Source organism: Oryzias melastigma, linkage group LG5 (genome assembly GCF_002922805.2).
Source record: "Oryzias melastigma strain HK-1 linkage group LG5, ASM292280v2, whole genome shotgun sequence".
NCBI lineage: Eukaryota > Metazoa > Chordata > Actinopteri > Beloniformes > Adrianichthyidae > Oryzias > Oryzias melastigma.
The window spans coordinates 25,875,638-25,903,395 of NC_050516.1; the positions used below are offsets into that span (position 1 = coordinate 25,875,638).

The 27,758-nt window shown below is 38.1% G+C and overlaps 1 protein-coding gene and 1 long non-coding RNA gene across 3 annotated transcripts in view; one reads left to right on the forward strand and one right to left on the reverse strand.

Moving 5' to 3' along the window:
* LOC112145198 overlaps positions 1 to 24,048 on the forward strand; it is a 32,096-nt gene extending 8,048 nt beyond the window's left edge. The window contains exons 2-3 of one of the 2 annotated variants that reach the window (XR_002919032.2): positions 22,336 to 22,476; positions 22,748 to 24,048. This is a non-coding gene — a long non-coding RNA (uncharacterized LOC112145198). The remainder of the gene's footprint in view (positions 1 to 22,335; positions 22,477 to 22,747) is intronic. The other variant, XR_002919033.2, reaches the window with a different exon arrangement.
* LOC112145197 (neurexophilin-4) overlaps positions 1 to 27,758 on the reverse strand; it is a 46,371-nt gene that overhangs the window by 3,201 nt on the left and 15,412 nt on the right. The window lies entirely within an intron of this gene.

The following is a 27,758-nucleotide window of genomic DNA, read 5'->3' on the forward strand; positions in this document are numbered from 1 at the left end:
TTTAACAAAAAGTCTATGTAAATGTGGGTTTTGGACTTTTGAGTTCAGAACTCACACATAGCTAAGCAAGTTTCAACAACCATTTTTAGGGTCTATGTACAAAACCCGTGGCCACTGAATGCACATCGCAAGTTAATACAGGTTGAACTTTGACCAATCAGGGACTTAGATTTGGTAGGGATAAATGAATGGCGTCCCTTTTATTCACTGAAGTACCAATCGTTGGAAAATTGATCATGGAGGAGAAATCATCGAAAGCTATCGAAAGAGCTGTGAAAGAAAAAGCCTGGAACAAGATTTGTGAGATTTGCCCCATTTCAGCATTACACACCAAGCCTCGTTTATCTGTTGGTGAATGAGGCTTGGTGAGCAGACATGGACCACTGAACAGTAAAAAAAAGAAAGAGAGGAAGAAGATCTTCTCAGTTTGTTCAGTGTGAACACCAGGGGCTGAATGTGCTTTCTAGAATGACTGTTGGTAACATTCTTTAACATGAAGATGAATCTTTGACACAGAATATTGGACCTTTAGACACTGATGAATTTATTAGAGGAAGTCCTTACAAAGCAGCTATATGAGTACACACATAAACACAAACAGCATTTTAAGTCAACTCCAGACGAACAGAAATCACGCAGTGACAGTTTTGTTTTCCACCTTTCCTGTACAGAACCATAAAGCTGACAGATCTTTGACTCAGTGAGACTCACCCTTATGAAGCCAAATAATACCCCAATACATGCCTCACTGACTTAAATTGTATATGTAGTCAACTTTATACAAAAAGTAACTTTAAGGCATTCATTTTATCAGTGTCTTTATCGGTGCTTGTGTTTTTATTGGCACACTTACGGAACTGATTTCCAACTAAAGTGATTGAGGGAAAGTAGGCAAAACTTTATTGACTACTGCAGGAATGAACTAGGCAAAAGACGAAAATGATAGATCATGTCTCCTGTGGATTTTAACTCAGGCCCAAGCAGAGGTCTTGCAATTTTAAGCAGGTGAGTGTCTGATCTGAGCAGACTCTGGTTTTGACAGGTAAGAAAAGGCTTCAGTTGATAGCAGACAAACATCAAGATACACTGAGCAACAAACAGTGTGCTCCGTGCAGTATGGGGACTTCCTGTGAATGCGCTGTCAGCAGTGCTGTCAGCTCGCTCCATGTGTTGCCATCTGTCATGCTAATACTCTGCTGGTGCAGTCCAAATCATTTCTCTTGTGTATAGTGCAGAGCTCAAACTAGCATGATCATCACAATCCTTAAGCATCTTTAGGATCAACATCACAACGGGAACCTCAACCCAAACTCCGGGGTCAGCTGCACGGAGTTCAAAATGTTCCGGAGTCCGAGGTGGGATTGAGTCAGACTAAAGGAGGATGGAGTGGACCTATTCACAGCCTGAAACTTAAACATTGATTGAGGGGGGAAAGATGAGCATGAAGGAACGGCCTCTTCATCTGTGGCACGAAAGTAATAAAATGCCTGGAAAAACCAATAAGCAGATGGACTTTCCATTAGCATAAATATATCATTTTTTGTGCTTGACAGTAAATCCATATAAAGGGTGAAGGTATGTTAGAAGAAATATCAGATATTTTCTCTTGACATTAAATCTATAGGCTATGGACTTTTTGAACCAACCAGCGTTTGTTATAAGGTCATTTCAGGCTGCAGCGTTTTTGCAAAAGAGTGATTAGAAAAATAAAGCAGTTTATTCATTTTCAGGTGCTATTCATTTAGGATACAATAGATGTGAGGTAACTGCAGGGTAAGCTAGAGGGATACTGTCATGTGATGAAGAGGTGGGGAAGTCGGGCAGGTTTAACTCAACAGAATTTACTTCACCAATCGACTATATATATATATATATATATATATATATATATATATATATATATATATATATATGTATTTGAGACTCCAAAACCAAAAAGTCAGCAAACGTTTAATAGGCAAAGTAATGAGAAATTGACTATTTTTCTTTAATAACCCATTACTTTTTGCCCAGATAAATTATTATAAGGCCTTGCTGAAGCATTTTTTATTATATTTTAGTCAGTGTACAGTCAGAGACACGTGTTTCAACAAACTAACCACCCAGTATGTGTTGTAGTGTATTATAAGCTATGATCACGAGGGATTAGTTGCTAATAAAAATACCTCAAACTTATTTTTTTCTGCTCGTCACCTTTGAGCCTGCTTTAAAAATATAATTTCATCTGAAAGTAATTGAATCAGTTTTTCGTATAAACACCTAAACACTTTTACGTATGTTCTGTTTTCTCATTAATAGAAACATATTTTTAAGTAAAATAATTAGCCTACTTTTAAATCACGATATAAAGGAATATTTTATGTGTTACAGTTTAAAAGTAACGCAACAATGGCCCTGCAATGATGGGCTGTGATAGGCTCCAGCAACCCGTGGTCCCAAAAAGGGATTAACAGGTTTAGTGGATGGATGGGTGGATTGAATGCCCACACAGTGCCCTTTTCCCGCTTGTGTCTGGTGTACTTGCTTGCAGTCTTGTACTAAATGACATTTTTGCTTTTAGGACTTTACAGTTTGATAGGAGCAGCTGTAAGGTCTCAGTGGAGGCAAATCTATAGAATGTTTTGTCACAAAATTATTATTTTCATTGAAGATTAATAAAACTGTGCAGAACCAAAAAGCTTGTAATGATCTGTAGTGGGGCTGCACGGTGGAGCAGTGGTTAGCGCTCTTGCCTCACAGCGAGAAGGCCCCGGTTCGAATCCCGGCTGGGACCTTTCTGTGTGGAGTTTGCATGTTCTCCCCGTGCATGCGTGGGTTTTCACCGGGGACTCCGGCTTCCTCCCACCGTCCAAAAACATGCTTCATAGGTTCATTGGTGACTCTAAATTGCCCCTAGGTGTGGATGTGAGAGTGAATGGGTGTGATTGAGGCCCTGCGACAGACTGGCGACCTGTCCAGGGTGTACCCCGCCTTCGCCCTTCAGTAGCCGGGATAGGCTCCGGCACCCCGCGACCCCGAAAGGGACAAAGCGGTCAAGAAGATGGATGGATGGATGATCTGTAGTTGTATTTAGCATTTTGTTGGTTTGTAAACTAATATTTAAACCCAACCATTTCAGAGTGTTAAAAAAGAATGTAATCTGCAGGATTTTGCTTGCTAGTGGCTTTGAAGAGAAAGTTCAAGAGACAAAAGTCCATACTTGGAAGTTGGATGACCGACTTTTTTCAAATGTACAGAATGTTAAACAAGTATTCTTTCAGTCACCATATCATGTTTTACTCTGTATGACTATTTGTCAAATTCCCTGTTTGGTTAGCAAACGGGAGGTGTTTGACCCTAGGAAATCATAGGAATTTAATGCACAGTTTTGACTAAATCTAAGAACTTCAAATTCCACTCAGGACTGTGAGCCCTGATTCATTAAAGTCACAACTGTCCTTACATGAAGATATGAGCTGTGTGTGGACAAAGAATGGGAAAACTTGCACAGAGCATGCAGGTGACCCACACGAAATATCAAGGTCCTAAAGCACTCAGTAAGCCCGTATAAAAAATAATTAAATGCACACTTTTTCTATGGGCATGCTGCAAGCAACAGATCGTAGCTAAGACATAAGTAAGGTGAAATAGGTGAGATGCAGCCATGTTTAGAAGATTTTTCATTTTTAGCAAACCCTGCGCACTGAGCAAGCGGCCCATTAGAGCTCTTCAAGTGATAAGTTTGTGCCCTTCGCAGCCTGACCGTTTAAATGATGGAAATTAGACAATCAGAGTATAGTTTGTGCGGTCATCCTACAGACATCTGCATATCCCTGCACACCTAGTGCATGCACCACCAGTCAGTAAGGGTCTAGAACTCACATTTTACCAACAACTCGAATGCAGCATAAGGGCATTGTACAACAAAGCCTTACAAATAGCCTACTTCACAATCCACTTACCACACGCACAACAATGGTACGTTCCATTGTCATTACATTCCTTGAGGAGGCCTTAAGAGAACTGCAAGACAGTTAGGATCCAGCCACTCCTACCTATGACCTCCCAGAGGTCCGGACAACCCAAAAACCCACATGGACTTGTAATATGGGTGCATGCGACCAAGGCTCAAGGTATGACTTTCATGTTTGTAGAAAATGGATGGCATTGTGGGTTATCTTGTGATACAAAGTCAACACTTTCTATAGACTGAATCTCTTACAAGTGTTAACATAGAATTAGTGTAGAACCTCCCTTTGGTTGGATGGTAAAGGAAATAGCAGCAGAAGGTGAAATAAGTGCGTTAGAGGACTTATACATATGTATGATCCAGGCAACTCAATACCAGAAAAATCACAGGAGGAACAATCAGATTACAGAGCTTCAGAGAGAGGGGGATATAGAGAAGAAAATGTTATTAGTGAAGAAGTGAGAGGGAAAGAGGAGAGAGTAAAGACATCTTGTACATTTTCTAGGAAAGAGGAACATGAATCATCTTTTAACTTAATTTGGAGCTTCATATGAGCAAAAAGCACACTTAGTTGCTGGCTGAATGGAAGGCTATAACCCGCCAGGAAGTACATGCAAGAATGAAATGTCGGAATTGCTGAATGAAGAGATTACAAGTGCGGCTAAAATAGTGAGATGAGTCTCCTCACAGATATGGAACGGTTTAATGGGTGTAAAAATACTAACGACTTGGAGAAGGTCAAATGAACTCACCAGACGGTTAGAACTTGATTGAACAATTAAGGTTCTCTTTCTCTTGGAATCAATTGTTGCATTTCTATTTATGTGTTATTCTGGTCTCTGCCTATAGTTGATCTGCAGTTTTTTCCAAACTTCCACCTCTCCTTCTTAGCAGAAGCATTCAGATTAAATGGACCTTGTCCACAGGTTCCTAAATCCCTCTGTGGTATAAAGAAGAGAGATACTTCTGCTTCCCCTTTTTTATCTGAGTTTTATTGGTGACAATCAATTAATTTCTATCCATGCTTTGGGCTGTATTGATCCGCTGTCACACAGAATAATTAATTGTACACTTCCACTTGGATTTTCTTTTCTATTTCTAGAGCCTCGCTGCACTTTGGATCAGCCAGAAAACATTTACAGAGGGTTATAGGCGTTGTGAAATCCAAGGTGCATCATTATTAATTTGAAGCACTTCTTATCTTTAATGCCCCTTAACCACTTCTGAAAAAAGCAAATGAAAAAAAAAAGAAAAGAAAATCAAAATCTGCGCTCGAGGTAAAAGAAGCATCTTAAAGTAATGAAAGGCCTCTTATTAAAAGTGACAAGTGCGAAAAATAACTTGTAACGTTCAGCATTTGTTATGCAGTTTTAATGGGATATTTTAGTTTAACAGATTGTCAGGTTGTGTTGAGTTTTAAAAATAGTTAAAATCCTACATTTACATGTCAGTTTGGGAAATCTGTGGTGCCACAGCGAGGACAGGAAGGTGACATGTTCTTCTGTTAGGAACTGAGAAGTGTCTGATTAAAAAAAACAATGTGAGGAAAAAAGACCTAAACTACTGAAGGTCTGTGTGAAAAAAACATTTTGACCAAAAGTATAAGTTGCGTTTTTTGTTTGTTTGTTTTTTTTGTATACTTTGGCTGGGGGGTTCAATGTGCTCGGGTGCATTCCTCAAGTTGTGTCAATTTTTTCCCCCAAAATAAATAGTATCAACCACTAGAAGGCACTAGAAATGTGTTTATCAGTATTTGCTACTGATAACAATGAAGAAGAAGCTTTTCCTTCCCTAATCCCTAACCACTAAAAAGCTATACAGTGCAGGACTATATAGTGCCCTGGATTTTAAAAGCAATTTGGACACCATGCTCACCACTTTTCTTTACTTTTTCTCAACACTGAATATGACGTCACCAATTTCATGAAGTGAAAATCTAATAAATTTGAACATTTCCATCTATTTGTGACTCCACTGTTGATGATTTATTAAAAAAAATGCATTTAAACATATTTTTTTAGCTAAATTGTTCTAATTGGTCTATTTTCCCCAATGTAGTGGACATTGATAAATGCTAGTTTTTCGCAAAGAATTTAAAAATTGTTTTGTGGACTCGATTTTGGAATTGTAGATTATATTATAAAATGGCAAACACATTATTTAATGCACTATATAGTGAGTAAGGAAGGACAGTCTATGCCGGCATTTGCAGAATTGTTCCAAAGCTAAACAGAAAATGAAGAATACCATAGATTTGGACATTTGAAATGATATAAAGAGTTTAGTATACTTGTTAGGATTTTCTTTACACTATAGCTGTCTTAATATTTGTTCATTTGTTGTGCCAATATACTAGATTTCTTCAATGTTTTTAATAACATAGACATTAATGTGCTACAGTGGTGAAGAGCGCATATATTTAGTCTAGTATTGTTATTTTTCCTCTTTTATGATTTGGCTTTCAAGATGAAATGTCTGTTTTTGCTTTCATATTTTATTAAATACATTTCTTCCAAAAGGGCAACTTTTACCTGTGTGATTTATATGATTTTTCTTCTTTATTTTTGGCTTCTTCGTCTTATACTCTGAAGCGACTCATACTCCAATAAATTCTGTTTCAGTTTTTTTGCTATTTCACTAAGAACATCTGTAGTCCAGGGACATTTTGAACATTGTTTACTGTTTTACAATTTGCAGTAGTTTTTTTGTCTCTTTGTTGGATATTCATCTTTTAAGTGCAGCCTCAGCTTTTTCTCTTTGCTGATGCTTTTATTTTCATTATATTACAAAATAATTCTTAAAAAAAACCCAGAAACTGTACAAAAATTCAATTTGAAGTAGTAAATTTAGCCATTTTTTACTGCAAAAGTGATCAAAATTGAGACAACTGTTTTTTTATAATTTTAAACAAAATGCTAAATAAAAATGCAATAATCCAAAAACAAAGCAGAAACAAGGTCCCAAGAATGTGAAAAATGCATAAAAAAACTTGTGAACCTTCACTATACAGTGTTCCAAGATCTTTTTTCAAATGGCATCACAGTCATGCGTTATAACTCTTGTTTTGTTTGTTGTATGCCAAACACTTCAAAGCTACTGTATTTTCTGCGCCACAGCACCTCCTTTGGAGGTAAACATTTCAAAAACATGTCTTGATTTGTCAGAGTTTTTGTGACAAACTGGAAGAGTCACATGGCTGAAATAAAATCCATGAAAACATGAAACAGCGAATAAAGAAATGCAAATACTTGATGGAACTCTGTATAAGGAGCACTGAGACCACGTTTGAAGCATTAGCCACGTTAGCATCTTACAATACTTGCAACTCCAAACCTTGTTTGCGACACAAAAAAACAGACTGATGCCCCTAAAACAAATGTTACTGTGACAACACTAACTCTAGTAACACATAAAACACAGTTGCTACATCTAAAAATCTTTGTAAGATAAATAAATTATGACAGCACATAGTATGAAGTCGAATCTCCTGGATTTCCTGATCATATTTATTCTTACTGCACTACAGGTCAATCTCAGTTTAGCGTCCAGAATCCAAGACTCTTAACATTTCTGGTCAGAGTTTTTCCATCTGCCTTTTTGTCAGCCAGCTACCCTTAGCGAATGTGCGATCCTCTCATCCGCTCGGCTGCATCTTATTATTACGAGTCCAAACAGATATACTAATGTAATACAAATCTCTATACTGAGCTTATTATGCATAGAATATCCGACCTCAGTAAATAATGTTTTTGCTTTTCTCTGTTGCTCTGCAGTGAAATCAAGGCTCGGTGTTCTGTTGAACGGATTTTTAATTTAGAAGGAAAACAGAAAAAAAGAAAAAAAAAAACAGGTTGTTTGTGTTTGTTGATTAGAACTATCATTTTAAGACAGCAGCTTGTTTGCTCTCTTGGCCAGAGCTCTTTACTTTTGTGTTCCTCTAATCCTGCATGCTGGCAGGAACATTATCTTTTTTTTTTTTTTTTTTAAATGCATCCTTGATTGTAACAATAGTCATTTGTCGTTCTGGCGCTGGACACAAGTGTCCTTCATTTTTGTATTACTAAGAGTTTTATTCATCTTCTGAAACCTCATATATTATTACTTGTTTAATATATTTGATTGTGTTGAGACTTACACTTTAGAAGGATAAATAGACATATATTTTGAACATTTTGAAATGTTACTGAGAAGATAAGAAAAGTGAGTCAGGCGTATCTGAAGGACATGCTGTAGTGTCTGTGTTCTTGTGACATTTTTCTCATGATTGAGGACATTTACAATGAAACTTAAGCTTAGAATTGTATTTCTCTGTATTTCTTTATTCCAATCATCATGAACAGATGGAAAATGCTGTTGGAAAAAGATTGTAGCAGTGACGTTGTACTTACAAAGGCCACAAAGGCTACAAGCCCCCCGGATTCACCCAATTCTAATGCAGACAAATTGATCCTTCGATGTAAGTTGGGGTTGCGAGGGGCTGTAAGCTCCAACAGACCCGGCCACAACTCAGAGGGAAAATTTCTGATTAACTACTGGAGCTCTGCAGAAACTGTGCCCTAGAAAACAACAGGTTTTATTGATTTAAATGACATAATCATAGTTAAAAGACCACTTGAAACAGGTAAAATGAAGGTTACATTAAAAAGAATAAATAAATATATGCACAGTGATTATAACTATTGTGAAAGAGTTGCAAATTTCTTTACAAGACATATTTTATGTTTGGCTTTACTGCAACAAATAAAACAAATCAAAAATATGTCAAAACACAAAATGATTGCTGGTTAAATGCTCTTAGTTTGCTTAGATGATTTTTCTTCTTTACCTTTGAAGACCCATTCCAGTTAAAATAGTCTTTTGTGTTTTTAACGTGCTCTTGTGGCCCTTTCTCATTACAGAAGACCAATAAAAATAATTTACTATTAAAACTGTGTTTCTGTATTTCTCAATTTAAATTAGGAGCAGATGAAAACCGAATGCTCGAAAATGTTTAGATTAAAAACACAGCTACTGATATGGGTTTGCCAAAGTCTCCTCTGCGCTCATGCTTAGGTGTGCGAGACATGATGAGCGTTCAGCACTCGTGCTGTGGTGAATTCCAGTTCTAACTAACCAACTGTACGACTGGATTGCTCCAATATTATTATATATATGATTATTTTTGCACCGCTAATGTTAGCTTGAGGTTATAAGCTTGGGCATGAGCGTACAAACAGAGCTCTAAGCAAGGGGGACCGGGTCTGCTCTATGACAACAGTCCCCCCCACAACCCAGAATCCCAGAATTGTATTTCTAATGAGCTACTGGCGCTGTGAAGAAAATGTGTTAAAAAACGACAGATTTTTTGATTTGGGCTAAAAACTGCATAATCATAATTAAAAAGTCACTGGGAACAATTTTATAATAGAAAAAATGTAGTTACAGTTGAACTTTAAGAATACATTGATTGAGAGAGTGTTTCATTTAATCTTGCTAATAATGAACATGATTCCTTTCTACTTCCAATATGTTTATTGGAAGCTACCACTTTCAATGAATAATCTATGTAAGAGCGCGCATATTTCCGTTTCAGGCTTCTGTGTTTAAAACACTTTCATTCATGTGTTGCTATGTAAGTTTTTAAGTCTGATTTTCAGGCTCTGTGTACAAATCCCATTGAAATTTATAAGGCCCATACCATGCAAAATCCACTTTTTTCAGCTAATGTTGTTTCTTAAAAAACAAACAAACAAACAAAAAAAACCCAAAGCGGTATTTTCATCTCTAAGTATTTCTCTCCAACCCTCCTCCATGAGCACCAGCCCCTCCCAATTCCTGAGAAAGACTGAGTCTTCATGTTCATACATATGAATGTGGAGAACAGCCCCTTTCAAGAAGAGTCTGCGCTTCCAGCACAGCCTATAAGCTAACACACACTTTCCCTGCATAGCTAACGTAAACGGCAACTTTTTTTTTTTTTCTGTGGGAGAAACACAGCCACGCTGCCGAAGCTGGCTCTAGGTTGACTCATGAAATAGATGGCACCCACAAGGAGCGAAAGGTGGCGTCTCAGAGATCGAGGTGTCTTACTTTCAAGTGGGAAAATGAGCTACTGAAAATATTTCATAAATAATTTGTTCTTCAGTGTGCCAAAGGTGAGATATGAACATATATGAGGGTATATTTTACTCTGAAAGGCTTATAATGCATGATATAGGCTTTTTAACACGCACGTGTAAATTGTTTGAAAAAAACAAGATCCACAAAATCTGCACCGTCACGTCATTTTGCAACCAAGCCTCTTTCAACTGTGAGTTCATGTGCTACTACCAAGTGAGAGACCTGTGTGAACCACATATAATAAAAGCACATTTAAAACCCCTCTTAAACAGGCCACACATGCCCCGTGTGTATGTAGATTTAGTCACATCAGAGAGGTTGCTAACTGTTCCAATTTCTTCCAGAACTTCAACCTTTCCAACCCATACTTCCATCAGATGTCAATCAACACAGGTGATTTACACAAAAGAAGCTCTAAACTGATTTTCTAATTTGACCCGATAACCTTATTCACATTGTCTTAGATTGGTTAGTGTTTCTGCATCATTCCTTTTAACTAAAAATCCCTGTGCATTTGTATAGAAAGCTGACAGCAGCAACAACAAACTGATTTTGTCTGAATCACCAGTTTTCTTCAATAATTTCTAAAGTGGAACACAGAAAATTGTGTTTTCTTATTTATGCGATTTATGACCTTTGAAGGCAGCAGAGTTCAGGTAAACACAGGAACACAGAGCTGAAAATCTAGACTTACGGTTACTTCAGTTTGTTAAAAGATCCCTAATTTTTATTGTAATACTGAAAATTACTTGTAACCCTCCCCACCTATTTACTTAAACAGGAAAAAGTTGAGAGATGATCATTTCAGAACACAACATTTAATTACAAAAACTGAAATAAAGCCAGAAGGAAGAGAGATAAAGTTAAAGACAGCGGCAACGGGAAGAAGAAAAGGCAGAAAAGTGATTTTGCAGTCCAATGGTGTTGCTGAATTATCATGAAAATGAAAGCTACTGACTCAGGGAGTATCATGGAGCAAGGAAATGGAGCTGAGACAGATAACACAGCAAGAGAGAAAAAGAAAATGAATCAGAGAATGAATGTAGAGAAAGCAGAGGTCTGTAAGACAATATGAGGCGAAAGTGCAAAGAAAGAAAGAAAAGGTAAAAAGACAATATATATACGACACACAGCCAGATTATGTGCACAATAAGGCAAAAATGAGACTCACTTCAGTCCAAAGAAAATAATCAAAGGTTTCTTTGAGAAGTAATATCTGTAATATTGTTTCAAGAAGACCAGCACAGTTCTGAAATAATTTCTGCTGCCAAAAATGGATACTTTTTTCCACGTATTAAAAAGAAATGTGATAAGTTTTTACTTCAGAAAAGATAAATAAAAAAACAAAAGCTGTAATACAAGTACTTTAAAGTCAATGAAAGAGAAATCCTGACCAATTTAGGGACATTCTTAGTTCATTAGGAGTCATTTAGGAATACAAAGCAAAAACATGTAGTGATTCACAGCACTTATAGAGAAGAAGAAAAACGATTGGAATAAATTCATAAAAAACATTTAAAGTTACTGTCACTAACTTTTGCAAATTTCCAAAATCTAAAGATAATTTAAAAAATTTAACAAGAAGGAATGTATTTAAAAAACGATGCATGTGTTTGTTAAACATCATCATACTATGCATAGTTTTTCCCACTATCAAGGAGATGTCTCACTCTGACCATAAATCCTGATATCTTAACTCCTTGCTTATATGATCTGTGCATTAACACGGTATCTTGGATTTGGCAGCACAGACTTAATTACAAACAAAAAGGTGTTTTCATGCGTTTCTTGTACACGAGAAACCCCTTTGATTCATTAATTAGTGCCTTTGATCATTCCTCATTAAAATCTAGGCGCTGAAATTTGACTCCAAACTCATTCTCCTTTTGCTTTATAATCAAAAGCAGAGACATCTGCCACTCCAAACTCCTCTAGGGCGCAGTGAGCGTGTCGTCGGTCACTCGTGGAAAAGGCATGACCAAAGACAGGGCTATGAAGAAGTTTTTATTTTTCCTCCCTTCGTTTTAACTGTTGTGTTCCTCCTACTGGAGATTTATTGCACTGGACAAACATTGTTGCGTTTTTTTTATTTTTTGTAAAATGTAGAGGAATTATAGAGCCATGTAAGATATCAGCCCAGGAGACTACACAACTATCTGCGCCAGGAATGCATACAACAACAACATGTTGTGCATTGAAGCCAACAGTATGAGTGGGAGTTTTACATGCACAGCTAAATCATTAAACAGTTCCGTTTTTTTTTGTTTTTTTTTGGCTTTTGTATTGACTGAAAAAATGAGAAAAATCCTGCTTAAAGTGACAAATATTCAGCTATTTTAAAAATAAACATCCATTTAAATTTGAGCAGATTTGGATATGGGGAGGGGAACGTGTTTTACAGAGAGGTGCTGCATACTCTGAATCCTTTTAACTTAGTTTTTTTTTATTCTTGCTTGCTTGCAGTTAAACAGTGTGTAGCCTCCTTCAATCTATTTTTTCTTCGCATTTAGACAATTTTTAAACAAGGTTTTAGGTATGAATTACAGGCATGCCATTAAGTACATTTAGTATGAAGTCATGCTGTTTCATGATCTGTTTTCTCCTTGGTTAAAAGTTACTATAATGCATTTGTCACATGCACCTGTATGGGGGTTGACCACAGACAGTACAGGGAGAACTGGACTGATCATCTCCTCCCTCGTCGCGTTCCAAATAAGAATACCCGCTGGTCCCAGAAAACTGAAATCCATAGACTTCTATTGAAAATAAACAGCTATTACTCAGTCATTCTGTTTGTCAGAATAACCATTCTGGCTCTGATGTCTCTTTTTAACATGTTCTTGCTAAACCAAAATTTTTTTTATTATATATTTTTGTTATAGGAAGTTATTCACATTACAAACTGGCCAATCAGATGCCACAATAAGAGCATGTGGTGCCCGCTGTCCTCACCTCAAACGTTTGATTGGCAGATTCTTGGACCAATCACTGCTTACTAACATTGTCTGGTCCCAAAACGTCAAAATCCATACCGTGGAAAAATGGCCAACTATTCAAAGTAGTTCTAATTTAATATCCTGAATTTCCAAGCTGTCCAACATTTTTTGTTGACCCTGTGTTATGTCATCACTTGGTGATGAAGACGGTGGTCTTGTACTGCACTCTAGTAATTAGTTAGGTGCACGTGTAGGCTCCTTACTGACTATGCACAAATGCTGCACCCATAGGGTGTGCAGGTGGGACTTAAGTGCCTGTAAGACGCCAGTAGGATTCACACACAAACTGTGCTCTGATTGTCTATTTTCTTTATTTCTAACTGTCAGGCTGCGTTCAAGGAGCATGCAACGGGTGCACAGGGAATGCACAAGGAGCACGCAGATGGCCCTCCTGGCGTGGTGGGGGGGCTGCTCTTCTGGCTGGACTGGGGTCTGCACTCTCTGTGCTCCTGTGCCTTTTCGCGCTCTGGTGTGGGGGGCTTCTGCGGGGGTCCCATGTGTCCTGGTCTGGGTGTTTGGTGGGATTGCCCAGTGAGCAAATTCTTTCCACAGCCCCATGGTGGTTGTAGAGGGTCCTGGCTACTGCTGCTGCTCCGGCGGGGGGCCTGGTGTGGGGATGGCCGGGCGCTCTCCCCCTTCGAATATTCCATCATCATCCACCTCAGCAAAACATGCACTCACCTGAGCACAGGTGTCAGCTCACCTTAGCACTAATAGTATGCGTGACAGAATCTTCTTTACCTTTATGATTATCCCATTTTGGATCGCCACAGCGTAACAGCACCCACTGTTTCGCATCAGTGATTTGGCAGAATTTTTACACCGGATGCCCTTCCTGACACAACCCTGTACTTGAAGGGCACAGGGTTAGGCAGCAGCGTCAAGGGTCTTGCCTAAGGACCCAATCTGGATGGAGATCAGGGGACAACCCGGGGATTGAACCCAGGGCTCCTGCGTGCAAACCCTATACTTAGCCCACTGAGAAAGGCTTTATTTGAGTCGGTTTCTATGATTAAGTGTGTGTGAACTGCAATTGTATTGTGTACCTTTTGACTAGTTTAAATGTGAAGACTATTTTAGCCAACAGGTGTGTTTGTAACTACTGAGTGTGTGTGTAGACAGGCCCCACCCATTCCAGATCACTATTTACACCTGTTTATTTATGATGTTACTACTCTCTGTTACCATCTTCTTTTTTTTTCTCCAACCTCCTCTCTTTTACCTTTCTTTTGTATAATAATTGTATCATAAAACACAATTTATGACACAAATCATGCATTTTAGAACGACTCAGAGGGCATGGAGCCTGCTGGCTTAAGTTTTGGATGAGTGAAGACACCAGGACAAACTACTCGAGACAAACCACTCCTCAGGTAGCTAAGGGAAGGGTAGACAGACCAGAGACAATGTAAACTAGCCGACGGTCTGGAGACGGACTCCCTACTCAAAGCAACAGAGCTGTACCCCAGACAGACCAGTGTAAATTCAAAATAAGTTGAGTTGTGACTAAAGCAAAATATTTAGGAGAAAGAGTTCTATCCAGCACTGCATTATTCTCTTCTTACACGAAAAGACAAAGGCAAACTTTTTTGTTTGTGAAGACTTAAGGGAGTGTTTCAAACTATTGTGACCATAGATCAACTCTGTGTGATCGTCTTCCCTTGTTTATGCCATCGTCTCGATCACATCATGATCAGCATGCAGGGTTTGCTGGGTGGGCAGTCTCTCCTCGTGCCTCAGATGATGCCACTGTGGCACCTGATCAATCACAATGGCAACTCTTCAGGGACCAGTAAGATGAAGGGAGGGACTGTGAAGTGGGGCAGCATCAGTGGAGAGAGCCTGTCTCGTTTGCATGCAGGAGGCCAGGCAATGCATCAAAAGATGACAGCTTGCCCATTCTTCCTTAAATAAGAATGGTGAGGCTCTTGCTGCCTGTGCCTAAACTTTAATCATTTATCTAAATAACTGTTGCAAAAGTCTGCTACAGGAAGGGCTGCGGAGCCCGGCTGGCTGCCATGGGCGTGGAGAATATAAGAAGTGACACTGCGCTCTTGGATTTCTCATTTGTAAATGTGTAAACACATATTTGACTTAGATTGCAAAGGCACAAAACTGCGTGTCCGTATCCCAGCTCCTCCGCCTACTCCCTCACTCCTTCCACCCCCTCATAGGTAGATTTATGTGTTGGAGGAGCTGGAAATTCATCGAGGTTAGACCGAGCAGGGAAGGTTTTGCAGAGGGCTCTGTCAGCGTGAGCGACAAGTCGAGCAGACAAGTGACAGTGATTGATGCCCTCTGTGTTTCACAACTTATCAAGTGCGATGCGCACATTTCTGCAAACAGACAAACAGCACCAACATTTGAGGTAAATAAAGAATCAAATCAACATGAGGGATTGGCATAGAAAACAACAACCAAAAAAAGAAAAAAAAAATCTGCATAATGTTAAGGCGAGATGAAGGGAAGCGAGACGACGAGAGGCAGAGATTCCCAGTGGGGGAAACGGAATCTAGAAGACTTCAGCTGGGGAGTAAAACAGGGACACACAGACTGATGACGACCCAGACAAGTCACCGTGGTGGCAAAGAAAAAAAGCCAAGCGTACTCGGATTTGATTCCAGTGCTCATCAGTAGGAGACCAGGAAGACGGATGGACTGGCACTGGGCTCAATGCGAGCGTGTCAAAGTTACTTACCATAATAAAGACCTGGTCTTTTTAATTCCTTTGGCTTCACCTTTTTTTCCAACCACATGCAGCCCTGGAAGCAGTCTCATTTGATTCCAAACTGCCTTCTGTTGTATTTTGTATTCTAATCTTTCCTTCCCAAAATTTAGCATTTAATTAACTCATCCTTCATTTACAGATGACTATATATATATTCCTTTTTTGATCAACATCCTCTAGTTCTTTTCTTGCAGCGGAGTAATAGAAGACTGTGTTTGTTTATTTGTTTAGAGTGATCTTTACATCTATAGCAGTTACAGAACAGATGCCAAAGTGATACTACATTTCTACATTTCTTTATGTGCAAACTTGGATCCACTTTCACTTATCCCAGGGCGGTAAAAAAAAAAAAAAAATGTCTTTGATGATTGATGAGCTGACAGTATTGCCTGCTGGATGCTTACAGGGAACCGAGCCAAACCTAAAGTAGAATATTGGAAAGCCAGAATATTCATTCACTTCAAATTCTAACGCCTGACTTCCACTAGTTTGTCTGCAGTTTGTTTCTGTTGCATAGACACACAAAGAATAGGATGTTTATTGATTAATCGGAATGTTTATATCGCCTCTATCATGTCAGCATCTGTCCTTCCATACTCCCTCGACATGTCAGTTTTGTTGCAAAAAGCTGGAGAAACAGGAAACAGGCCAGGGTTTCAAAATAAAAACTTTAGCTGTACTTTCAAAACAAAACTTTATAAAATTGTATTTTATATTTAAGGTGAGGTGCCCACACATCAACGTCCATGGCAAAAATGGACGCCAAAAGTTTAATTTTTGAAATACAAAAACATAGCATCATTAATGATCCAAAACATGCATTTTACAAGGACTCAGCGAGGAAGAAGAAGACATGGGGCCAGACTGCAGAGGTTTTTACGGGTCTCTGGTCATGGACAAGACGCCACCCGAAAATATCTCTTGCTGGAAGTGGAAATTTTGCAACTTTAGCTGAAACACGCTGAAACCATAAATACGGAGACACACCCCCGTTTCCGTCCCACCCAACCCCCCGCCATGTATGTCCATTGCTGATCCATGCTCATCAAAAACACTCGCTATCCTGCTTTGTAAGACAGTTACTGAAGAACACTGGAGTATTGCTCAACATAAAGAGTTTTTTTATTATTATTAAAACAATAGACTGTTCCGTAGCGTAGCATAATAAACCCCTGCTCCGGATTATAATGATCCTGCGTGGTTATCTTTTTAATTTTTTGTCTGCTTCTGAGTCAGCTGATGCCGCTTCTCTTTTGCTGTGGTCGCACCGTTTTGACGCACAGCTACGTCATCGGTCTACTCTCAGCATGAGTGACAGAATGATAGTCCAACGCTTAATGGAAATGCCCATCCTAAACCGACCAAGAGGGGACTGGTCTTGTCCGCACCGCTTAGTGGAAACGAGCCATATGTTAACTAACTGACAGTCTGGAGAAGGGGGGGGGGGGTACCGCAGACCCACCAGTGTTAATCTGGTGCAAGTTTACATCATTTCACTAGAAAATGTTTAAAACACAAACTGGGGAAGGGAAACTTAGAGGATTTATTTAGAAAATAAAATAAATGAAAGTGGGTAAATCAAAAAAATTGTAGACAGAACGAATATGCTAGTATTCTCTTCCGTGTATAGTGAAGTTTTCTCTTCAGCTGCCTTTTAGATGCCTTTGCTGGTGTATAAATCATTTCAAGGACACATCATCGGGACCCCTTGCTGGGATCCATCATATCTACCATCTGGATGCAGAAAACCAGTGTCCAGTGGCCCTGATCTCATTCTGTTCCTCTGGATAAACTGTAAAAAGGGTGAAGGAGGACTGTCTATTGTAGATAGAAAAGTCGTCCGGCCCACTCCTACAGTCTTGTTAGCAAGGCTGGACTTCATTTCATATAAAACCCTATCTTGAGACACACAAGAATGAAATATTTTGAGTGTGAAGGCGACCAGGAGGCTAGAACTGACAAAGAGGCAGAGAGCTGTCATCTCTTCTAGAACATTTTCAAACATTCATTCATGCACTCGCTTCCTTCCCTCTTCGCTCAGCCTTCTCAAGAGACGACAGTCTTTTTATCATTTGACCTGATTTAGCAATCAACTTAAACATCAAGAATAAATGTCTAAAAAGAAAGGTAGTCTTTCTAGTTACATGTGTGAACAGTAAGTAAGTCCTCTGGGCCACCTGATCATCATCCTCTCTTTAGGTCAAAAAAACTGACATTTCCATCATGCAGGTCTTCAGTTCTTTCAACAGACCTAACAGTGGGGTTCATCTGAGGTCGTTTTGCTTGAAATGAGTAAACGGGAATGCACATGTACTCACTGGAAAAAAATGATCATATTAACATATTTTACACTTCAACACACCTATTTTGTTTGTGTAAACTTAAACAAAATAGGTAATGAAATCACAGGGAATCACAGATAATACAAACAAATTAAGATACATTATTCCCTCTTTTTAAATAAATTTTTTGTGTTAAATTAAAAAAAATACGATATGTTGCATTAATCATATGTTTCACATTTCAGTTTATGCTCACACAAATTTAAGTTTTGTTGTATTTAAATATGGAAATTATATTTCATGGGTTGGAATTATGATGTTGAGTATTGTCCAGTCACTTAATCACCTTTTTTTTTTTAATTTTGCTGTATAATTTGTGTAATTTTAATACATTTTTGCTCTACTTTTAACTTATCTTTTTTTAAATATGGTTAGGAGTTAGTTTAAATGGGTAAAGTAAATGTCTATTAATCCATTCTTACTGCTCTGCAATTCTTCTGAAATGATCTTGAAAGTCAATTGGGAAAATTAAAGTAAAAAATGAATACTAACATTAGTTTGTCATTAACTGGAATTTCGCCTTTAAACAGATTTTGTATTTAGTGCTGAAAAATGACTCAATAAAAACTGTTATTTATCAACAATTGCAACACGTAATTTGTGCAAACTTCTTTCTTTTTATGAACAACAAAAAAAAATCTGAACATTTGTGTGAGGAAAAGCAGGGCATTGCCATCTGTGAGAGCTACATTTGTATTACTGACCTGTTTTCATTGGCACAGATTGTGTTGATTCAACAACAATAAAGGTTCTGGACAGAGCAAGATATGTGACTAATAGTCTGGTAGGATCTGTGGTTCAATTACTGTGAGGACCAGCTCTCCTTTGTCCTTGGGCGAGACACTGTAGCAGTGTAGCTAACACACAGACACACACAACGCAAACACGCTGAAAAATGACCCCGACTACACAAACACACAACCTTAATAAATGTGATGTCACTGGCCAAGGGATAGCACTGATACATTTTTCTGGTTTCTTCCTTAAAGATATGTCCAAAAGAATGGTGTTGGAAGATTGGGTATTGGCACTATCTAAATGAATGTTTTCAGACCCTCGGGACACAAACGCTCTCTGCACCATCTGGGTCTTTAAAAATCAGGGGACAGCAGATGAAAAGCTTGGCTGAAGTGGTTTACCCACAATGAATGGGAAAACACAGGAAATGAACAATGACCTACGCTGTCAATTCCAGCGCTCCCACAGCCGAGTGGGACGTGAATTCATCATTTCGTTGGGTCCATCTTGAAGGTTTAAATCCGAAGAGTCCTAATATTCCACATCTTGATACCAGTGAGGATATTTCCACTGTAGGAAGATTTCATTTTGAAGCAGAAGTGCTTAAAAAAAAAGCGCACATACAGAAAAGGCAGCTCGGCCTTGAAATCCACAGCTGCAAAAATGATGGATGCAGCTAAAGCATGACTTGAATTTTTTTTCAATGTTCCCCCGCTGGTCCAAGCAGTCAAATAATGACAAAACTAAAAGTGACTCAAGCGCGCACACACACACACAAAAACACCCACATGGTGTAAACACAAGGCAGGTTTAAAGATCTGGCTACTTTCCAGAGCAGATGGGTGGGTTGGGTAGAGAAGTTGGGGTGGGGGGTGCAGGATAACATCAATCTGTCATTTCTAACAAGCCAGGAGACTTGGAGCCCAGGCAGGTCACAAACACACACTCTTGCAGACACACACAAAGTCACACACGGCCGTCATCCTTATGCAGGCATCGCATTCCAACTGTGGCATTCCTGCTAATTAGAACACAAATTAATGATCCAAGCGAGTAAGACAGGCTGACTGTACCTCCCTCTGTACAATGTTTAGTCTTCTCTACAGTTTCAGTTTCCCCTGTACTGGTTTTGCCTTTGGTTTTGACTCAGCTCCCTGTGGTCTTACTTAGCCTTTTGTTTTTTTTCTCCTTAGAGACAAATAAAAGAACCACAGAAAGGGTGGGCAAAACAGCCTGCATGTTCAGGAACTCAGCAAAAAGGGACTTTTCTTATGTAATGCTTTATTTAAAAAATCAGGAATGTTAGAAATCTTAGTCATTTTGGAAACATCTAGGAAGGAAGCCACTCGGTGACTCAGTTGGTTGTATGTAGGACTGGCGCATGGGAAACCAGGGTTCTTTCCCAGGGGGGCGCAATGAGCTTATATTCAGTGTGGGTCCGTAAGGGCCGGTCCCACAGGATTTGACGGCCATATTATGGGTAAAAAATGTGGACAATCTGCCACACGCTCTCAGATGCGCTAACTTTATTCACCTTCGTGGAATAGCAGTGATGCAGACACTGGAGTCCATTCTACTGTCACTCCACTGCCAGAGCCCTGCTTTGCACGGCTGAACCACTGGTACCACACGCAGTCACCCGCGGTCTCAATTTTTGTGCAGTTCAAAAAGTCTTTCCGGCCAAATTTTGTACCGCGTGTATGCGTGTCTATTCCGCTGCCACATCTCGACCGTTGCACTGCGAGTCCACTGCTAACAGCGTCTGTACCACGGGGATACAATTTCTTCCGTGCTCCAGCAGTGATATGGCCATGAAAGCCAGTAGGACCGGGCCACACTACTGCCTAACTATGAAGGGGCCTAAGTCTGGGTCTCCCTGTGCCTGTGCACAGCCCGGATGAAATACAGGGTTGTGTTAGGAAGAGGATCTGGCGTAAAACTCTCTGCCTAACCAAGTGTGCGAATTGGTGAAAACTGGTTTGCTGTGGTAACCCTTGACAGGATCCTCAGACATCCAGGACATCAGATGTGGAACAGCTAACCGTCAAATGCCATTAAAATTAAAAAAAAAAAAAGTTATTTTCAAATAGATGACCGTCGTGGCTCTATCATGTCCGAATTGAGAAACAAAATGGTGCCTGAATTGACTTAACTTGGTTGGAGCCAGAAATTAGTCATTTTCTTAGGGTGGAATCACACTGACTCTGTCAAGTTCTCATTTATACTACATATGTAACTCCAAATAGACAAGCAAGAGAAAAGGTAGTTTTAAAAGCACTGTAAACTTTGAGTAGGCATTTAAAAACAGTAAAAATACCCACGGCAAATGAAAATAATGATAATTAATAGAAAGGTTAGAAATTATTTTTCTGTGTTTTCCTTGTGAATTAGTGCTTTAATAAAAAGTTGTATTTAAATGCTGCCAAAGCCCTTAAAACTACCATTGTGTATTTAATACATAATACATATTAATCTGCTCTGCCTTGCTTGAAGCGTGTTATAGAACTAAAGTGGCTACTTAATTTTTGTTCTTTTTTTCTTTCTTTCTGGTTGGTCACTGATGGTTTTAGGCAATACTGCTTCTAAAGAAGCAGCTAATGACATGTTCTGGAGGTTTGGTTGCATAGATGTGTAATGAAGGCCGGTCAAATGCAAGAGATTGCCACATATTCTGGGTCAAAGTGCTGACAAGAATGTTGACAAAAGACACCAAAGCTTTGAAGACTTGGTAGATCAGTTGCCATAATGTCAGAAACAATAACTTGCAACCTTTTGTCCCACTAAAATTCCTTTTATCCATCCATCTTCCTAACCCGTTTTGTCCCTTTTGGTGCTACAGGGGTGCTCCTATTGAGATTACAAATCAAAGGAGCCTTCTTATATGTATATAAGAAAGCTTGTTTTAAATATATTTATAACATTATGTTATTTTTTATAAAATAAGTAAATTTTATGTCAGCTAGACATTTAAAATATTACTGCTTTCTTACTTTACTATAGAGAAGTTGTACAGAGATGGAACATGGAGGTTTAATAGTAGAATAATTCATCCTGGGTTGTTATCCGTTTTATCCAATTAAAGGAAAACTCTTTTGATTTCAACTGTTTTCAGGGTTTGAACACTTTTGATCAGTGTGTAAAGTTTTAAAAATTTTAAATTTATTTGAAATAATACACAAGAAATAACAAATTTAGGTCAGATTTTCAGTTTAGAAATAAATACAAAATTACACTACGTTTGTGAAGAGATAATCTATCATATATTATAATAGTTAATGGACTTGCTACAACAGATGAATTACAGATTAGTCTTTGTTGTCATTTTATCAAATAATCAAACTCTTGAATTTAAAAATAGACATTTCTAAACTGCATTCCTTGATAAACCAATTGTGCAATGCAGATATTCTACTTTTTCCAGTAGCTCAACTGGGTAAATGTACTGTAATGTTCCACGGTTGTTTTATTTTTGTATTCCTTCAGAAAGATTGGTGGCATATTCTGGGGCACGTCACAGAAAACAACACAAGCAAGAAATTCAACCTGGCAGTGCACCTCAGTATCCAGGACACACTGCCAACAATACCCTCACTGTGGGGCTGACCTTGACAGCGAGGTATTAAGGTTAGAAAGGATGATTAGTGCTGTTTTTTTTCCATTTCAAGGCTGACAATAGGAGCACAAACACAATAAGTCACTCACTGTCTCCATATTTTTCCCCTATTTTGTATTTTGCTTCATATTTGAGAACACAACTTACATTTTTTTATCATATCTATATTATTCTTGAAGGTAAAATATATTTTTAGCAATATTTTAGTTGTGTTTCTTTATTTATTAAATCAACTGAACCCTAATCTCTTCTATTCACCTTTTTCCTTTTTATCTTCCTCAGGTATAAAGATTGTGTTTTTGTGATCATCTTACACTGAAGATTTTTTCCAGGAAGAGTTTTTCATTGTGGTGATGGATATTGCTTTGACTCATTAAAACATATAAAATGCACTCTGCAAAGCAGGAGAACATTTTTTCCTTCTTTAAACAAATCACCAGCCCACTCCTTCCATCTCTGCTTCTTTCAGTCCCTGTTGGTGCGAATTCGCTCATAATCAATACCTTTCAAAGCTAAACCAATCTGCAATAATAAAAGCAATAATAAAAGCATTACAAAAAGAGGAAAAAAAAAAACGATGTTAAATCCTATTAAACATAGAAGATGGTTTCTTCCCATCCTTGTCTTCTTGTTTATCGTTGTCTAGGTGATGAAACAGCTTTGTAGGACTGATCTCCAACATTTGCATGATCTCCAAATCTTCTGGATCTATCAACAGGCTAAGGATCAGGGCCTACATAGTGGGTTACAGGTAGAGCTTGCAGCTTAGTATTGTTCTCAGCATTCCATCCAGCCATGCATATTTCACACAATTGTCTTTTATATTCAGTGTGTGGCTCAGTGCAGCACTCATCTTTATTTCATTTTGTGGTGTTCTTCTTTTTTTTTTAATTTTAGCTGAGTTTCCTTTTTTTTTCATTGCACACACAGCCTGCAACTCCTTTCCTCCGTCCTTCCTGACAACCCCCTCTGCCAACAGAATCAGTAATAAAATTAAGCATCTTGCACTCTGAAGCTTTCAGCGAACAAACGCGAACTTCTGGCAATTAGATTTACTCTGACTGCACCAAGCCTGGGAAAGGGTGGAACCAACATTGTGGATATTCACGAGAGCATTTTGCTTTTCTCAATTCTTTGTATTAGCTCTGTCACTGTAATGCACAGCAGCTAATGAGGGTTTGTTTGAAATGAAAATGACTTTTTAGTCGTCCTCATACACTGGACTATGAATGGCTTCATTAAAAAAAACACACTCAGGATGAGGATATTTAACTCAAACATACCAGAAACAAACAGAAATGACATAAATGTGTCTCTTACAGTAAAACAAAACAACAAAAAGCAACATTTTAGAGTAGAAAACATGCATTAAAAAAACTTAAGCAAAGAAAAAAATGAATGAAATGCAGTTGTTTAGTTAATTTAAAAATGCAACAAACAATAATAAACAAATACATGAAACAAAAACTGTGTTCTCTTCCTCCAAATCTGAGATTATAGAAGCCAGAGGAAACTTTCATTTCCTCCTTCAACTGCAGACATTGACCTGTCTCGTACAATTCTGCAATTATAGCCTATTCCTGGAGTCTTCAAGCATTAAAAGATTTTCTGTTCGCCTCAATACAGTTAGTTTGGCGCTAAGAGGGAAATGAATCCATAAACACACCAGTTTTACTATCTCTGTTCGATTCGCCAATATTATCTCCGGTCACTCCAGTCAGCAGACGCTCACTCCTGACTCAGAACTGGGTGCACATTTGCAGGTTGTCTTGTAAATTCAGCTCATTTTCTTGCAGGAACAATCTAGTTCAATGAAAATTAACAGACTGAACCAATCTTTTAATGCAACAAGTCTTAACAAATCGATTCAGCATGCGATGAATGTATCTGAAGTCAAGAACAAATCTCATGCAACAAACTTGAATATTAAAATATGTTATTGGATTTCCATAACTACTGATAATTGGGCTTTTTATGTGTTAGTAAAGTAATCATATAGATTTCACAGAGGAAATTACTTTAATTTATTTTTATAGCTTACATTATTGTACTGCAGGAAAATCTAAGAAATGAGTGAATTTTTTCCTCATCGTGTTTCTTCAAGTATGTGTCAGTAAATTAGACATTTCTACAATTTCCTACATGTAATGTTGGAAGGACAAATCACTTCTAGATGAAAAAAGACAAGGAAAATAGAGTTGAGTGCACACAACGCAAGATTGGATTTGTAAATAAAAGCAAAACATTGTGCTATAACTTTTTTTTTTCTAATTTCTCACTCGCTGACAGGTTTGATATCAACTTTTACCGCAATGAAAAGATCAGTTTTATGCATATATATACATATCGCATTCTAAATCAGGTATTATTTTAACCCAAACCATTCACAACATATTTTATATGCTTATTTTTGAGACCCCTATCTCATTAGCATAATCCAAACTTTCATTAAAAACCAGTTGGATATAATTTGTTCCATGTTTTTTGCCCTGTAGTTCATCGTCATTCCACTAGGGACAATAGAAGGCCTTTCCCTGCTCATTACAAAATGTTAGCTTCAATGAAATATGGGAGGAAACATTTTGCTAAAAAAAATAAAAAAAAATCGTAAAGATAACTCATGTATTGTCATTTTTTTAAATGACTATTTGCTGTATTGAAAAAAAATTTTTTTTTTCATAATACAGTTACAGTAGGTAAATAAAAAATATGTGCAAAATTTCTTTAGTGGATTTTACCGAAAAAAAAACCTTGAAAAATAAATTTATATTCTCCAAAATTAGAATTTTCTGTAAGTCTTGGATGTGTCTCAGGCTTTACAGGGTTAAAGCTAACCACCATGTCTCAGGTTATGTCTGAATTCCATACTCCTTTACTACTAACAAAACTATTTTGTGGGGGATGATCTCGTGCTCTGGACTTAAAAGCAATTTGGACACCATGGTTATAACTTTTTTTTCCTTTTAATTGCAAATATGATGCCCCTAATTTACCTAAGTAATAAGTACAAATATTTTATGAAGACTATTTATGAATCTACTGTGTTCTGACAATGAAAACTTGGATAGTATATAAGTAATAACTTTAAATACCGTTTTTTCGCATGAAAATGTGTTTAAATGCAAAGCATTTCGTAGACTAGGACAGCCTTATAAAATTGCGACCATGTTAACACACTTAGTGATGAGTAGTTAAGAAATTTTAGCAGAACCTACATAACATTAGCATCACTGAAGCTGTACAGTTTTGAGATTCGTTCATTTGTCGGCAGATTTAAAAAACAGAAGAATGGAAATGATGCAACAGGATAAAAGCACAAACCCTGGAAACTCAAAGGACTGGCACATGTTTTAAATTATTTGCCAACAGTCTGCAGGGCACTGAAAACGTGAATGGAAAGAAGACATCGAGGTCTGATATCTCAGCGAGGAACAAGAATGAAATCATTAACTGCACCATTTGGCAACAGAATCCAATCTTTGCCACATCAGATGAGGTGAATGAAAATGGGAGGGTGGGCTGATATCACCACAAAGAACATTCGTTATCGCAGATAGAAATCAATTCCTGGAAAAATGTAAACCATTGTGGAGGCAATGCGCATTAAGACATGAGGTGTTTAGATCCAGCAGGATTTACAACTCCTGTTATATAACTCCCATTATAAAAGAACACATATTCACAATGTTTAGCTTTTTGTGATGCAAATCTCAAGAAGATAACTAGAGCTTGGTGGGGAAAAAATCTAAAATGTCAACAAATTAGATGGGTGTCGCTGTGAGAGTTACAGGAGGAAGCAACCTTGTAGATTAAAAACATTACAAACCATTTGTCAGTAACATTATTCGTAAATCTCATTTTAATCTTGATTTAGTGCATGTGGCAATCCCTGCGTAAAGCACATCCGGTAAAACAGAAATTGCTTTGCCTGATGAGATTCTGTTAGACGTGATAAACATTGAGGCAAGCAATTATGCTGGAGCAAATTTTGTAGACATGTCATTTTTGATATCACTTTGAGGTTAAGCCTTCAAGTCGATCACAGGAATGATATTTTGCAGGCGCATAAATTCTGTGTCCCGTCTGGAGAGAGACACGTATATGCATGTGGTTTTTTTTTTTTTTTTTTGGTCATTCTGTTTTACAAGGCAACAGAGTAGTCAATCTCTCACAGATATCTTTTTAATCTCTTTCTTTCTGTCCTTGTGTGTTCATGTGTTTGATTTATGTGGTTTAGCAGGCCACAGGGACACAACGCTGTCCTCTCTATACTCTGCTGCCTGATGTAGCAAGATGTGAGATCACCCTGCTCCCCTTATCTGGATTGCTCTAAAGTAGCTCACTACACAGAAAGACAGAGAAAAATGTAAGGGAAATTAATGCCTGGAAACCAACAAGAGTTGGGACAATAAAGAAGAGCACAAGAGACAAACACAGAGGGTAAAGCTGAGGCCTGGATGTAACACTTGCAGGCATGTACGCCCTTCTTTTATTAGAAAAAAACCCTCTTTTCCTTTTGTTTTTCAGAATGCTAACACCGTGCTAATGCTATTTTTTACTGGGGCACAATTGATCAATGCTGCTCCAGTTACATCTGTCTATTGTTAAGAACATTTTTTGTAAGGACTGGTTTTACTTAAATAGGCCAAGTTTGAGATAAATGCTAATGCTTGCATGCCACCAATATTTAATTTTTTTTTTTACCAAAATTAGCTTAAAAATATTAGCTGTTTCTGTTAAAAGTTGTGATGTCACCCGTTTAAAGGTCCTTCTCTGTCACTTCCTGATCGCCTGCTGCCATTTTGTAACCTGTCTGAGTCACGTTTTTAGAGGAACTACTGTTACCAACCATGAGTGATCTTGTTGGAAGTCCACACCTCTTCCACTGAAAGCGGGCTTGGGAGAATCTGTCAATCAAACGTTCAAGGCGGGGCCAGCAGGCACCACATTCCTTTACTGAGGCCTCTGATTGGCCAGTTTATAACTTGAATTACTTGTGATAAAGAACGATATTTTTTTTAATTAGGATTAGACAGAAGGTGCTAAGAAGATGGTATTATGCAAGAATGGGTATTATGACAAATGAAATGACGGAGAAATAACTGTCTATTTATCAATAGAAGTCTATGGGATTTTGACCCTCTTAGAGCCAGAAGGTACTTCCTGTTTGAAACATGAAAGGGGAGGGTTGATGTGTCCAGTGATTCTATAGTCAATGGTTTACTCCATGCAAACAGTCCCGCCAACAAATAGAGGTAAATTTCTAATGAGCTCCTGCTGCTCTGCAGAAACT